Below are 13,383 nucleotides of genomic sequence, written 5' to 3'. Positions count from 1 at the left end.
AGGTATTTAAGCATGATGTATGAGTAAAAATTTCCTCTATTAAATCAAGTTTAAATCCTAAGCCCCTAATCGTCTGGAAAACTGTGGGTATCTTTTTAACAGATTTTTGAAAAGTAACATGATTAAGATTTCAAACTGACCATTCATTCATTCATTCATTCACTAATTCAACAAACATTTATTGAACACCTAAAGTATGCCATGGGTTAAACTAGGCACCAGTGTTACTGTTACTAAAATCATTATCGTGCCACCTAGAAGTCAATGTATTGTGACACTCAAATAAGAAAATCCATAGTTACCATAAAAATTATTACAGTGTGCTATAGGAACACACGGTAAGACCTTAATGCATGCTGCGGAGAGTAGTATATGGGGGATATCAGTAGGGCTTCCTGTAGAAGGCAATTGAAATGGATATGTAACATGAAGGAAGGGTGAATTTTTGAGGAAAAGAGAAGATAAATTCATGATTGCCAGAAAATGAATGGTTAAGGATCAGTCCAGAAAGGAGTTCCATTCATAATCAGTATAAGAAATGTCACTGGGGCTTCCCTGGTGGCGCAGTGGTTGAGAGTCCACCTGCCGATGCTGGGGACACGGGTTCGTGCCCCGGTCTGGGAAGATCCCACATGCTGCAGATTGGCTGGGCCCATGAGCCATGGCCGCTGAGCCTGCATGTCCGGAGCCTGTGCTCCGCAACGGGAGAGGCCACAACAGGGAGAGGCCCGCATACCGCAAAAAAAAAAAAAAAAAAAAAATGAAATGCTTACTGGAGTGTAAGAAAAGAAGACAATGGAGAGGGTGGTAGAAGCCAGACCATGAATGGTCCATGTATGTATACTAAGTGCTATGGTCTAGTCTTTGTGTTCCCCTCCAAATTTATATGTTGAAATCTTAATTTCCGGAGGTGATAGTATTAGTAGGTTGGGCCTTTGTGAAATGATTACGGTATTAGTGCTCTTACAAAAGAGACCCCACAGAGCTCCTGAAGCTCTTCTGCCATGTGAGGTTACAATGAGAAGTCTGTAACTCAAAAGAGGGCCCTCATCTGACTATATTGGCACCCTATTCTTGCACTTGTAGCCTCCAGACCTGTGAGAAAAAAATGCCTGTTGTTTATGAGCCACCCAACCTGCAATATAATCTTACAGCAGCCCAAAAGGACAAAGAGAGTTTGGATGTGAGATTTTACTCCAAGAAAGATGGGGATCCACTGAAAGATTTTAACTGGTAACTTAGAAGAGAGACAAGTTTCATAACACAATCAGGTATTTTTATAAGAAACATTTGTTTCATTTTCAGAACGATCACTCTGGAAATACTGTGACTAGATTTTTGGAGAAGGGTGACGGCAGTCCCGGATATAGAAAGATGAGTTAGTACTCCATTAATGTAAGTCAAACAAGAAAGTGGAGATAAAAGTGTGAATTTGTGGCTGAGCGTTCTTTTCTGTTAGCACTTGAAAAATGTTATGTCAATGCTTCTGACTCCAGAGTTTTAGACAAGAAATATGCTGTCATTGGAATTGGTGTTTCTCAATAAGTGATGCATTGTTTCTGCCTGTCCACTTGCGAGATTTTTTTTGTCTCCACTTTTCAGAAGTTTAATTATGACGCATCTTGGCAAGGATATCTTTGTGTTTTTCCTCTTTGGGTTTGTTCAGATTCTTGAATTTGTATTTATGTCTTCTAAAAAATTGAGAACTTTTTAGTCATGATTTCTTTGAATACTTTGTCAGTCCTACTTGTTCTCTTTTTTCATTCTGGAACTTTGATATGAATGTTAGTGCTTTTCTTACTGTTTACAGGTTCTTGAGATCCTGTTCTTTCTCCCATCTCTACCCCTCAGTCTATTTTTCTCTGTACATTTGGTGGACTGTACTGATCTCTTCTAAGTTCATGATTCTATGCTTTGTAATCTACACTCTACTCTTGAGCAAAGCTTTTTGATTGTTGTATTTTTCAGTTCTACTGTTCGCATTTGTTTTTATTGTTATAACGTCTAGTTCTTTGTTTACATTTTCTATTTTTCCCATTTCTGTCAAGGAACGCATAATTGCTGATTGAAGCATTTAAGTGACAGCTTATTTAAAATCCTTGTCTGATCATTTCAATAGATGTTTTTTCTCAGTGTTGGTGTATGTTTATTGTCTTTTCTCATTTATTCTGTGATTTCCTGGTTCTTGGTGTCATGAGTATTTTTCCATTGTATTCTAAACATTGTGAGTTATTATATGACTCTGTAACCCACTTTATTATTACATTTTAGAAGGAAGTCATCCTATTTGAGGCGTAGTATGAGGACTGGGGGGTTACGTACAGATTTCCATTGGGCCCTACTGACAATACCCCAGCAAAAGTGGGCACTTACATTGTCTCACTGCAGACAGATCAAGTAGAAGTTCAGCTAGCCTATGGCCCTTCTGACACCTTCCCCGCAAAAGTGGGAACATTAATATCATTGTGTTGCCTTTTAGTAGGAATGGAAGTTCATCTCCCCAGTAGATTTCCTGACATCAGGGCAGGGGAGAAGTGAAGTGTTTGCTGTCCTTCCTCCCACTTCATTCCTTCTTGTTGATGTCAGGTGTGGGTAGAGGGTCAGCTACGTGCTGGCCCCACTGACACCAGGGTAAGAGGAAGAGAAGTGCCAACTAGCCCTGCCTGTGCCATCTCATTCTGTCTTACTGCCTCAGGATGGTTATGGGGATTCAGCACCCCAGTGGGTCTCACTGACATCATGTGTTGGGGGTTAGTGGGGTGCCTACTCCCTCCAATCTGTAACACCCTATTCTTATTGATGTCAGGGAGAGATGAAGGCTAAGTCCCACCATTGGACCCCACGACTGTGTGAGGGCAGCCCAGTGTTAACTAGCCTGTCAGGCACCACCTTTTAAAGTCTGTTTGCTTATGGAAAGGGTTGGAGGCTCAGCTCACCACTGGACCACACTGAAACAACCCTGGTGGGGAATCAGAGCGCTGGCTCTTCTGGAGGGCAGGAGTGGGGTGGTGTGGAAGATCAAATCCTACCTTGGCCCAACTGAAACAACAGGACATAGGGGATGGGTGCAATATTCCACTGGCACTTGGCTCGAGTAGTGTGTATATTATTGCCCAAATGGTCTTCTGTCTTTAGCAACCCCTTTCCTCATACTTTGGCTAGGGGGAACAGGGTTTTGTGGGGTTTTTTTGAAGCTTTTTTGTCTGTTGTTCTGTAGGTGGTTATTGATTGGGGGTTCCTGTAATACCCTCTCCAGGATGTATGGGAAGCAACAGGAAACACAGGGGACTCATCACCATGTTATTCCTCAAGTCCCAAAGTCCCTAGTTAAGTCTGCCTTCTCGTTTCCACCTTTCAGCGTCTTCCTATGTTTGTTTGTTGTTATGTTCAGGGTTTTAGTTTTAAGTGGGAGAACCTGGGAGAAATGGGCTACTTCATCTTCTTGGAAGCAGAGGTCTGGAGGTCTTTTGATGTTAAAAAGTACTGCTGACAGTAAATTAAAATTTGATGATACACACCTTGCCCTTTAAGAATTATTCTGCTAGATGATGTGGCTTCCCAAAGTTGCTACAATTTGATTTTCATACTTCTAGAAGCCAAGTGTTTTGCTGGAGTTGAAATTTAAAGATAAGCAAGAGATGAGGCTAAGATGATCTATGTGGTAACAGATTAAATTTGGAAACATCAATATACATTCATGTTTAGCTTAATATTGCTTCATATTACCTTAATACACATGGTTATGTAGAGAGATACTTAGAGATATTTGCATATACATGGGTAATGTACACACATATTATCTCTTTGCTCTGTCAGCTGAGAAGATCTAGAAGCAATGACATCTGAGCAGCAAGTAGCACACCCCACACCCAGATCCTGCTGTCTAATACCGTTCTCCACTAAAAAGACCTAGTTATCCTTGAAGAAATAGCTGATTCTAGGACTGGGGCAGTAAATATACAAGATTTATATACAAGACCATCTTATAGTGTCAGAAAGTAAGGAAGTTCCAAAAAAAAATATAGGACGGGGATACCTCAGAGTGGCACAAGAGCCAACTGAAAAGAGTTCACAAGGGTCAGGACTAGAGCAATTTGAGGAACAAAGTAACTAAAGTAGAATTAGATTATAACCCAAAGTATAAAATAAAAATCCATGAGTTCTTCTGATATAAATAAATAATTGGATACATAAATGCAGGAGAATAGATAAATCTCCAGTGCAAAGGAATTCCAAATAGTTTATGTAGTACTCCATCTTAAGCATAACTCCCTATTCCTTAGTTGTGGGCTGAGCATATTGACTTCATTCCAAAAAAGTACAGTATGAAAAAGGGAAAACAGTAATCTTACAATGGAGAAACCTGAAAAACACTACCTCAGCCTGGTGATCAAGGTCCACCTCAGCATTCAAAATGCATATTGATACTTTGTACACTTGATGTGATCTGACAAAATAACCCTTCTACTCTGTGGTCTTCCTCCCCAAAACACATAATCCCAATATTATCATGAAAAATGCATCAAACAAATTCTAGTAGTGGGCATCCTACAAAAACCTAACTACTCAAAATTGTCAAGGTCATCCAAGGAAAATCTGAGAAGCTATCAAACCCAAGAGGAGCCTAAGGAAACATGGCAACTAAATGTAATGTGATGTTTTGGATGAAATCCTGGAATAGAAAAAGGACATTAGGTAAAAACTAAGGAACTGGACTAATGTATGGGCTATAGTAAATGATAATGTATCAATATTTGTTAATTGATTGTAACAACATAACATACTAATATAAGTGGATCATCATAGAGGGAAATGGGTCTAGTGTATATGGAAACACTTTATACTATCTTCTCAATTTTTCTGTAAAATTAAAACACTTCTAAAATATAAAGTCTATAAAAACGCTGTGTTTTCTTGTTTTATGATTATGTGCCTGTATTTCCTAATAAATACGTAAATTTGATTAACCTTCCTTGATACTGATATTACAGAAAATACTAAGTAACTCTGAAAGAATTTGTAACTCCAATTCAACAAGCAACAATTCTTGGTATAAACTTTTTGGAAGAACCCACTGAATAAATCAAAGCAAATTGTCTTTAAAGGCTGAATTTCTTTTCAGTGTTTAATCTTTTATATGATTAATGCATACCACAAGCATGATTCTGTTTCAAAGAGCAGAAAATGTTGATTGTAGGCAATGTCTAAAGTACAGTGAAATATTAATGCCTGATGCTATAACAACTTTAATGTATTTTATGTTTTCAAAATGATGGATTGTTTTTTCAGTTAATAAAGTATTCAATTTTATACCTTTCCTACCCACCTTTTCCCAAAACACCCACAAGGAAATGATACTATCATCTGATATTAGGTTCATCAATTTAAATTGGAGTTTTTGGTAGCTGTGGTTGCCAATGGTACTGGAATGTGTGATACTTTTACAGATCCTATCCACGGCAAAATCTGATCTTCACAAGGTAAATCACAGTAGGTGCCTAAAGCCAAATGACGTATAGATTTGTAGCTAGATTACCAAGCATTTTACTTAGAGGCACAATAGGATGTAGAAAAGGCCATTTCTCTTTCTGTCTTTTTCTGCTCAAAGGTCACTCACCATCTTACTTTTTCTCAGCCATCTCAGAAGTTTTCCACAAATCTAGACTATATAATGTCACTTAATGTGAATGTAGCTCAACATACTGTTTTAGTACAGCTAATCTCACATTATCTTATTGGTGCTAAATATGTAAATCATCAGCAAATTTTTGTACTTAACTTTTTTTCTTTGATGTGGACCACTTTTTAAAGTCTTTGTTGAATTTGTTACAATACTGCTTCTGTTTTATGTTTTGGTTTTTTGACTGTGAGGTATGTGGGACCATAGCTCCCCGACTAGAGATTGAACCCACACCCCCTGCATTGGAAGGCGAAGTCTTAACCACTGGACCGCCAGGGAAGTCCCTGTACTTAACTTTTAAAAAAAATAAAATAAGCTATTCAACACATTTCCCCTTTAAAAAAAAAAAAGTAATTCTCCTTAGGCTGGCCCTGGGCACATACGTGACTTTGCCATTTTTTCCATGCACTATTTTCTTATCTGTTCTACTGTGTCACATTTGTTCTACCTTCTCAAAAATAAGCATTTAAAAATTCATCTACGCACTCATGCATTCATACATTTATTAAATATATCTATTGAACACCTACATACGGCACAGAAAAGAAGGCAGAAAACTAATCTGGGTTTCACAGAAAGTAATGAACTCAGTTAAAATTCTTGGTGAAAACAGGTGTTACTCAATCGACTGGAAATTACATTTCATTATGGGGACTCACAGACTCAAGGAAAACCAAAACCTAAATAATAATAAAGTAATAAAAGCACTAGCCATTTACTGAGTGCCTGCTTGTACCTGACTCTGAAACTCTAAAATCATTACGGATGTTTTGAGGATTATCTGATATAATTGTAATCTCCATTTTACAGATGAAAATAACAAGGTTCAGAGACATTAGGTTACTTGCCTAAAGTGAGGTGGCCCAGAAACTAAAGAACTGGAAATTGAACCTTAGACTTCATAATGCCAAAGTCTGTGCTTTTAATCACAATGTGTGTGTGTGTGTGTGTGTGTGTGTATGTGAGAGAGAGAGAGAGAGAATGTGTTTAACAGAGAACTTCTGAGAAATGGCAAGAAAACTACCAGGTATCCATAAAACAATAATTTAGGAGATTCCTACTATACAAGTAATTGTTAATCATATGGCTGAACTAAGGATCTCTCACTTTTGAACTAAGAAATCAAAAGCGTCCAGAAGTTGAGTCTAAATTTTACACTTACATAAGATACTTCATACAGAATGCTAAGGTATAATAACTAAAGAGCTCTGAAAATATTGGAAACATTCATATTAGTATGGTTTCATATTGTGGATAATAGAGGATTTAAGAAATTGGCAGATGCAACTGCAGACTCATTTGTTATCATTCCTGTGAAGGGCAAGATAAATGAATAAAATGAGAAAAATGAAAAAAGAATGGCTAGCAATTTTAGGTAGTTTGCTTAACCTCCATACTAGCAAAGACTAAGCAAAAAAAAAAAAATTCTCGAAATTTTATTTTGAAAGCACCTACAAGTGTATATGGTCTTTTTATACCAAATAACTTGGAATTATGAACTGTCAAATAAGTCTAATCTCCTCTGATGATAAAATTGCTGACTTTATTTGAAACTATGAAATGAAAAATGAGGTAATAATCAGAAATTCTTAAGAAAAGGAGTAGAAAAAACAAAATTATAAGAGTTATGTTAAAAAATATTTTGAAACAAACATAAAATCCCCATTACTGGTACAGAGCTTTTAAAACCTTATTTTGGTTTTAAATTTTAATAAATATTTATATGTTTACATAATTACTGTCATAAGGAAGACACAATTTTAGGTCAGCTTTCTTCATTCTTTCTTTATTAAGCATTATTCTATTTTGCTCCATCATCTTGTAATTATAAAATAGTAACTGTGTAGCTTTCTACTAAGTGGATATAATTTCCTTAACTATTTTCCTATTGTTAACAATTAAAGGTGTTTCCAATTTTTTGTTATTACAAATGACATGACAATGAGCATCTTTATATAATAATTTTCTGGATTATAAATTATTTATTGGCATAAGCTTCCAGAATTAGAATTAATGTGTAAAAAGCTATTAACATTTTTATCGTGCTAGACATTGCCAAATTACTTGTCAAAAGATGGAACCAAATTATATTGCAAAAATCTTTGCCAACAGAAGACATTATATATAATTTTTGATTTTGCTAAATTAATAAGTTGGAAACCTATGTTCCATTTCTTTGAATTCTTTGATAACAGAGTGCTGCTGGAGGCTGGGAGGGCAGCCATGTCCGTGAAGGCTCCTCAGAGTTGGAGCGGGGAAGTGGAAAAAGGTAAAAAAAATACTAATTGTATTTTCCCTCGATTGTTATCTCTCACTCTTTTCTGCCTCTGTGTAACTTATATCCAGGTAGCTGGAGAAAAATCATGTGGCAGGGCAAATTGGTATTCCAATAAATTAATAATCACCAACTTCAAATGGATTTTCAAGACTGGAAATATTGCTCTGGCTTACAGTAAGCTCTTTCTAATTCTCCTTAAGGACTATTTTCTGAGAAGCTTTACCTGCCCTCCTCAAATGTTCCTCCACCCTCTCTACTTCCTTCACTCTGAGCTGGTGAGGTGCTTTATGACTCATTAAGAACACAGAAGTCAGTAAATAGTCCACTGCCAAATCCATTAATTCATTAGCATTTGCGTTGCTCTTTGTATTCCCTTTTACTACAGGAGTGAAAGTTAAAAGGCCATGTGCACTACAGACAGCATTTCGTTTTCCCTCATCTTCTCAAGTACTTCACAGCACTGCGTTTTCTACAGCCCAGCTACTCCTTAGGAATGATTCTTGCCAAAATTCAACCTCATTCTAGACTAGTAACTCCAACTTAAAATGTTAAAAACTATACGTGTAACATGAAAGCCTCCCTCCTCCCCTAATCCCTGCATATCTTCTTTAGCCAATTCCTGTCTGAACTTTTCAAAATTGTTATCTTCATATACTGTTTCCATGTCCTCACGTCCCATTTACTCTATAATTTACATCCATCTGACTTCTCTCACCGTAAGCTCTTTGCCCACTGTCCTGAAATTTTACTTATGCAGGTCACCAGCGATCTCCATGTCAGTATAGCCAATGAATAGTTTTTGTCCTATTTCTAGGCTTTTTCCTTCTTTAAAAAAGAAAAAGAAAAACAAAAACCGTTTTTTTTCTTCTATGCTTTTACACTCTCGTCATCTTCTGTCTTGGTATATTTTACTGGCTTTCTGTGTTTAATCTGATTTCTAATATTCTATTAGTTTCCTTTATCTTCAGTGGAATAAACCAGTATATGAAGGATTATTCTCAACAGTTAGTTCTCAAAATAACAGTACTAGGAGCAGCAGTCAATACTCTATAAAGCTTACCATGTGCCAGACACTATTCTAAGACACTGTTTAAATACATATATATATACACACACATATATATATATGAGGTTTTCCTCCTCATAGGCCTATGAAATAAGCCTATTATTATACCCATGTTACAAATGAGAAAACTGAGGCAATGAGAGGCCAAGGTCACATGATCAGTACTTGCTGAAGCCCCACCTAAGTTAATGCTGAGTTAATGCTGGACAAGTTAAATAATGTCTCACAGATTGGCCTTAAAAGTGAGCAACATTTAATTAATGACTTGTGAAGTATCAGAAAAAAATGGAACATTTTAAATTGAATGGGAACTACTAAGTCATGTATCAGTAACTAAGAATAACTCTTATTGAATGAAATTATCTTTCATTATTCTTTTGAAAGAAGAATATTCTTGTGTTAGTGTTTTACAGTTTTCTTTCATTCACATATTTATTCATTTATTAGACACACATTTCCTACACACCTTCTATGTGCCAGTGTCTCCTGCAAGCTTTGGAAGATTCAGTGGTGAGCAAAAAATTACAAAGTCCTTGCTCTTAAGCAAGTGTCCAGTGGTGGAGGAAGACAGAGTCAACATGTAAATAAATTTTGTACAGCGACAGAAATACGACTGGACAATGGGACGGAGAGGCAGTGAGGAGGCAGGTCTCTTTGGTCAAGATAGTAGTGGTGGCGTTTGAACCGAGACCTTAATGATCAGAGGGAAATTGGTCTGGGTAGAAGGATGAGCCAATCTAAAGCTGGGAGAGCAAGAAGTAGAGCTTGTTGCACCTGAGGGACTGAAAAACATAACTGTGCCTCGAACCCCATGAAGGTCAGGGAAAGATGTAGTAAGTGACCAGACCACATTGTCCCTGTGAACCTGGCTAAGTAGTTGAAAATTTAATCTCTTTACAATAGACAGCCTTTAGAGGTTAGAAGCAGTGCGATAATAGCATCTGATTTGTGCTTTTTAAAAGACTACTTTGACTGTGGAGTGTCCTACAAAAGCAAACTACTTGTGTCTCTATGAAGTGCAGATAGTAAATTTTAAAAAGCCCAATGAGCTCATAAGCAGTTGGTTTACTAACTGTAATCATTTATCTTAACTAGACTTCATTAATATAAGCTTGGTGACCTTGGGGTCCTGGGACATATTAGAGTAGGGAAACCCAACTATTTTCAAATAGTGTGATTTGAAAAATTCTCGAAATTGTTGGGGTTCAGGAAGATTATTTTATTGCTGGGGCTGGATGGGAAGTTTAGTATAAGAAAAGAAAGTATGATGGCTGGCTTCCATCTATTCTCCCTTTCTGTGGGAGAAATGATGGTGGGGTGACTACTTTGCTGTTGACCCAATGCTTAAATTTCAGAGCTCGTTCAATCCAGTAAATATTTGCTGAACAACTATTATATGTTAGGCACCTTGCTGAACCTGGGAATATAGAGAATAATTAATAATAAAAGCAGGTATTACTAACAAGAGACAGGCACTGTGCTAATGCTTAACATGCACCATCTCAAGTTACATTAATTTACACACTAACCATATAGGGTAGATGCATTTATCATATCATTTTCCGGGTGAGAAATCTAATCCGTTTAAGGGGCTTAAGTTACTTCTCCAAGGTTACACAGCTAGTTAGGGGCATAGGCAGTATTTGGACTCAGGTCTGGTATCAGCACCAATTCTCTTAGCCATTATGCTCTATAAGGACCTTACTTGAGAAGTTCAGGATTATACATATATGGGTACGACCAACCCTAAGACCATCTGGCAAAACTGGCTGCTTGAGAAGTCCTGGATTTATGTAAGATGCTCTTGGAATGGAGAAGATTGTGAAGGAGGGTCCCCAAAACACACTCTCTATACTAAGGGGTAACAAGAGAGAATTAGCCTACAGCAGTATGATATTGAGGACCAAGAAACAGTGTTTCTCTCTTTTGTGAATAGTTATTAAATTATTTCTACTTCAAAGTATCAGAAAGAAATCACAGTACTATGGACAGTTTGTGGAGCCACCCTATCTTAGCGTGCATCCTGGTAGGTGTAGAGTTCATAGTATGACCCTGGCACCTAAGTGTAGTTAAGTAAGCTTTCATTTTTCTTTAGCCTTAAAGCAAAGTAGCTTTCTGATAGGTATAGTTTAGGAAAGTCTTCAAAGAAAATATTTAAAGTCCACTATCTCAGAGAAAAGCAATTTTGCAAAAGATCTGTCAGCAAAAGCAAGGCCAAACACACCAATTATTTAGTGAGACTTGTATTGTTATATCATTGCTCATGTTGTTTCTTTATGCATTTACCTGGAAGAAGGCTTTTAATGTTCAACAATTCTCAAAGAGATAAAGACCCACACTGACGTGTCAGAAAGAGCTGTGCCCTGGAATTAGATCAGTTTAGGTTTGGCTACCTACTAGAATTAGGTAACATTCTTCATCTTTCTGAGCCTGTTTCCTATCTGCAAATAAGGATAACACTATCTACTACAGAGGGATGGGGTTAAATAAAATGACACATGTAAATGAAATATATCCTTCCAGACTGAGAACATACCTAGTAAATGTTAAAGTGATCTGCAAATATTCTGCTTTCTTGAAATGGATGAAACCTGTTAGCATGTTGTTAACCAATGGTCTAAATATCAAGACAATATTTAGTTAAAAGTTATATTTTTTCTTTCACTGTCCATCTGCATTTTAACATATTCTAACATATTCTCCTTGATCAATTGTGTCAATATTAGTAACATTTGTCATTTAAGCTATTACTGTTCATATGTTTAAAATATTTCAACATGATATAAGTCATTACTCAAAGGGATGCCTAGCTGGCTTTATCAAAGATTTATTTTAAGTAAAAATAAAAGACACAATTTTCATTTTCACCAAGTTTTATTGAACAGTGTGTTCATTAACTGTATGAACTTTCTGGCCAACCCAATACAGTAGCCAAGACATGGAAACATCCTCAGTGTTTTTTTTGTGGATGAATGGATGAAGAAAATGGGGTGCATACAACCTACTATTATTCAGCCATGATAAAGAAGGAAATCTGGCTATTTGTGACCACATGGGTGGATTTGGGAGGCATTATGCTAAATGAAATGTCAGACAGAGAAAGATAAATACTTTATGATCTCATATGTGAAATCTAAAATACTGAACCCATGATAGAAAGAATGGAATGATGGTTGCCAGAGCTGGGGGTTGGAGGTGAGGAAAATGAGTGAAGATGATCAAAAGATAAAAACTTCTAGTTATAAGATAAGTGAGTAATGGTGATGTCATGTACAGCTTGGTCACTACAGTTAACAATACCATATTTTACACGTTTGAAAGTTGCTAAGAGAGTAGATCTTGAAAGTTCTCATCACAAAAATAAAATTTGTAATTATGTGAATTAAGGTTAACTAAACATATTGTGGTAGTCATTTCACACTATACATATATATATCAATCATCACATTGTACACCTTGGACAGATACAATATTATATATCAATTAAATCTCAATAAAACTGGAAAAATGTCATTTATATTTTAGCATAAATATATCAAATTGGGTTTCCTGACAAGATTAATAATAACTATAGATAAAGGGAAATAAGATATTGTTGTTGCTGTTGTTTGCTTTTCCAGAGTGCAAAACACTAAAAAGGGGGGAGGTGAGTATGGGCTTGCAAATGCTGCTTCATAGGCCCTAATGCTGTGATACAGACATTTAGTCCAGATCTGAAAGAGAACTTGAGTCATTTCAACAAATCTGCAAAACAGTCGTGTTCAAACGTGAAGAGATGAAGAGATATCAGTAAATTCTTTTTCACACTGCAAGAAATCTGCCTTCAGCTTTCAGCAAAACCTCAGTTTTGGGGTTATGAGGGTAACAGTTCTTAAGCAAGCAGTACAATGCTTCCACCAGTGCTTTCTCCCTACGATGAATAAGTTTTCAGTCTCCCCACCAGTGCTCATCCCTTCTCCCCTTAATGTCTTGGCCAAAATTCAACCATCAGCCCAGAAAACTCCTTCCCAGTTTCATTGCCTGTACGTGACCACGTTATTTCAATCACCTTGGCACATTTATATTACCTACTTCCTAAGTTAGGTATTATATATATGAGATTTTAAATAAAAGAATGCCTGTAAAGTACTTAATGCTCAACTCCTAGCACAATATGAATATTCCGTACCTGCTGACTAGCATTCTTGTTATATCATTTACATTAAAACTAACCTGTACTTTCACACACCCATGTTCTTTGTCCCCAACTGGGGTAAAGGAAATAAATGAACATTTATTGATTATCTACAGTGAGAGTATAGAATGCAGTGTAGGCTATAGAATTAGTGGTGTTCAAGACTGAAACTGACCTGGATTTGA

The sequence above is a fragment of the Mesoplodon mirus genome (assembly GCF_964341445.2).
Source record: "Mesoplodon mirus genome assembly, contig: HAP1_SCAFFOLD_1229, whole genome shotgun sequence".
In the NCBI taxonomy this organism is placed as follows: Eukaryota; Metazoa; Chordata; class Mammalia; order Artiodactyla; family Ziphiidae; genus Mesoplodon; species Mesoplodon mirus.
The sequence above is the reverse complement of the archived record's forward strand: the minus strand, read 5'-3'. Positions refer to the sequence as shown.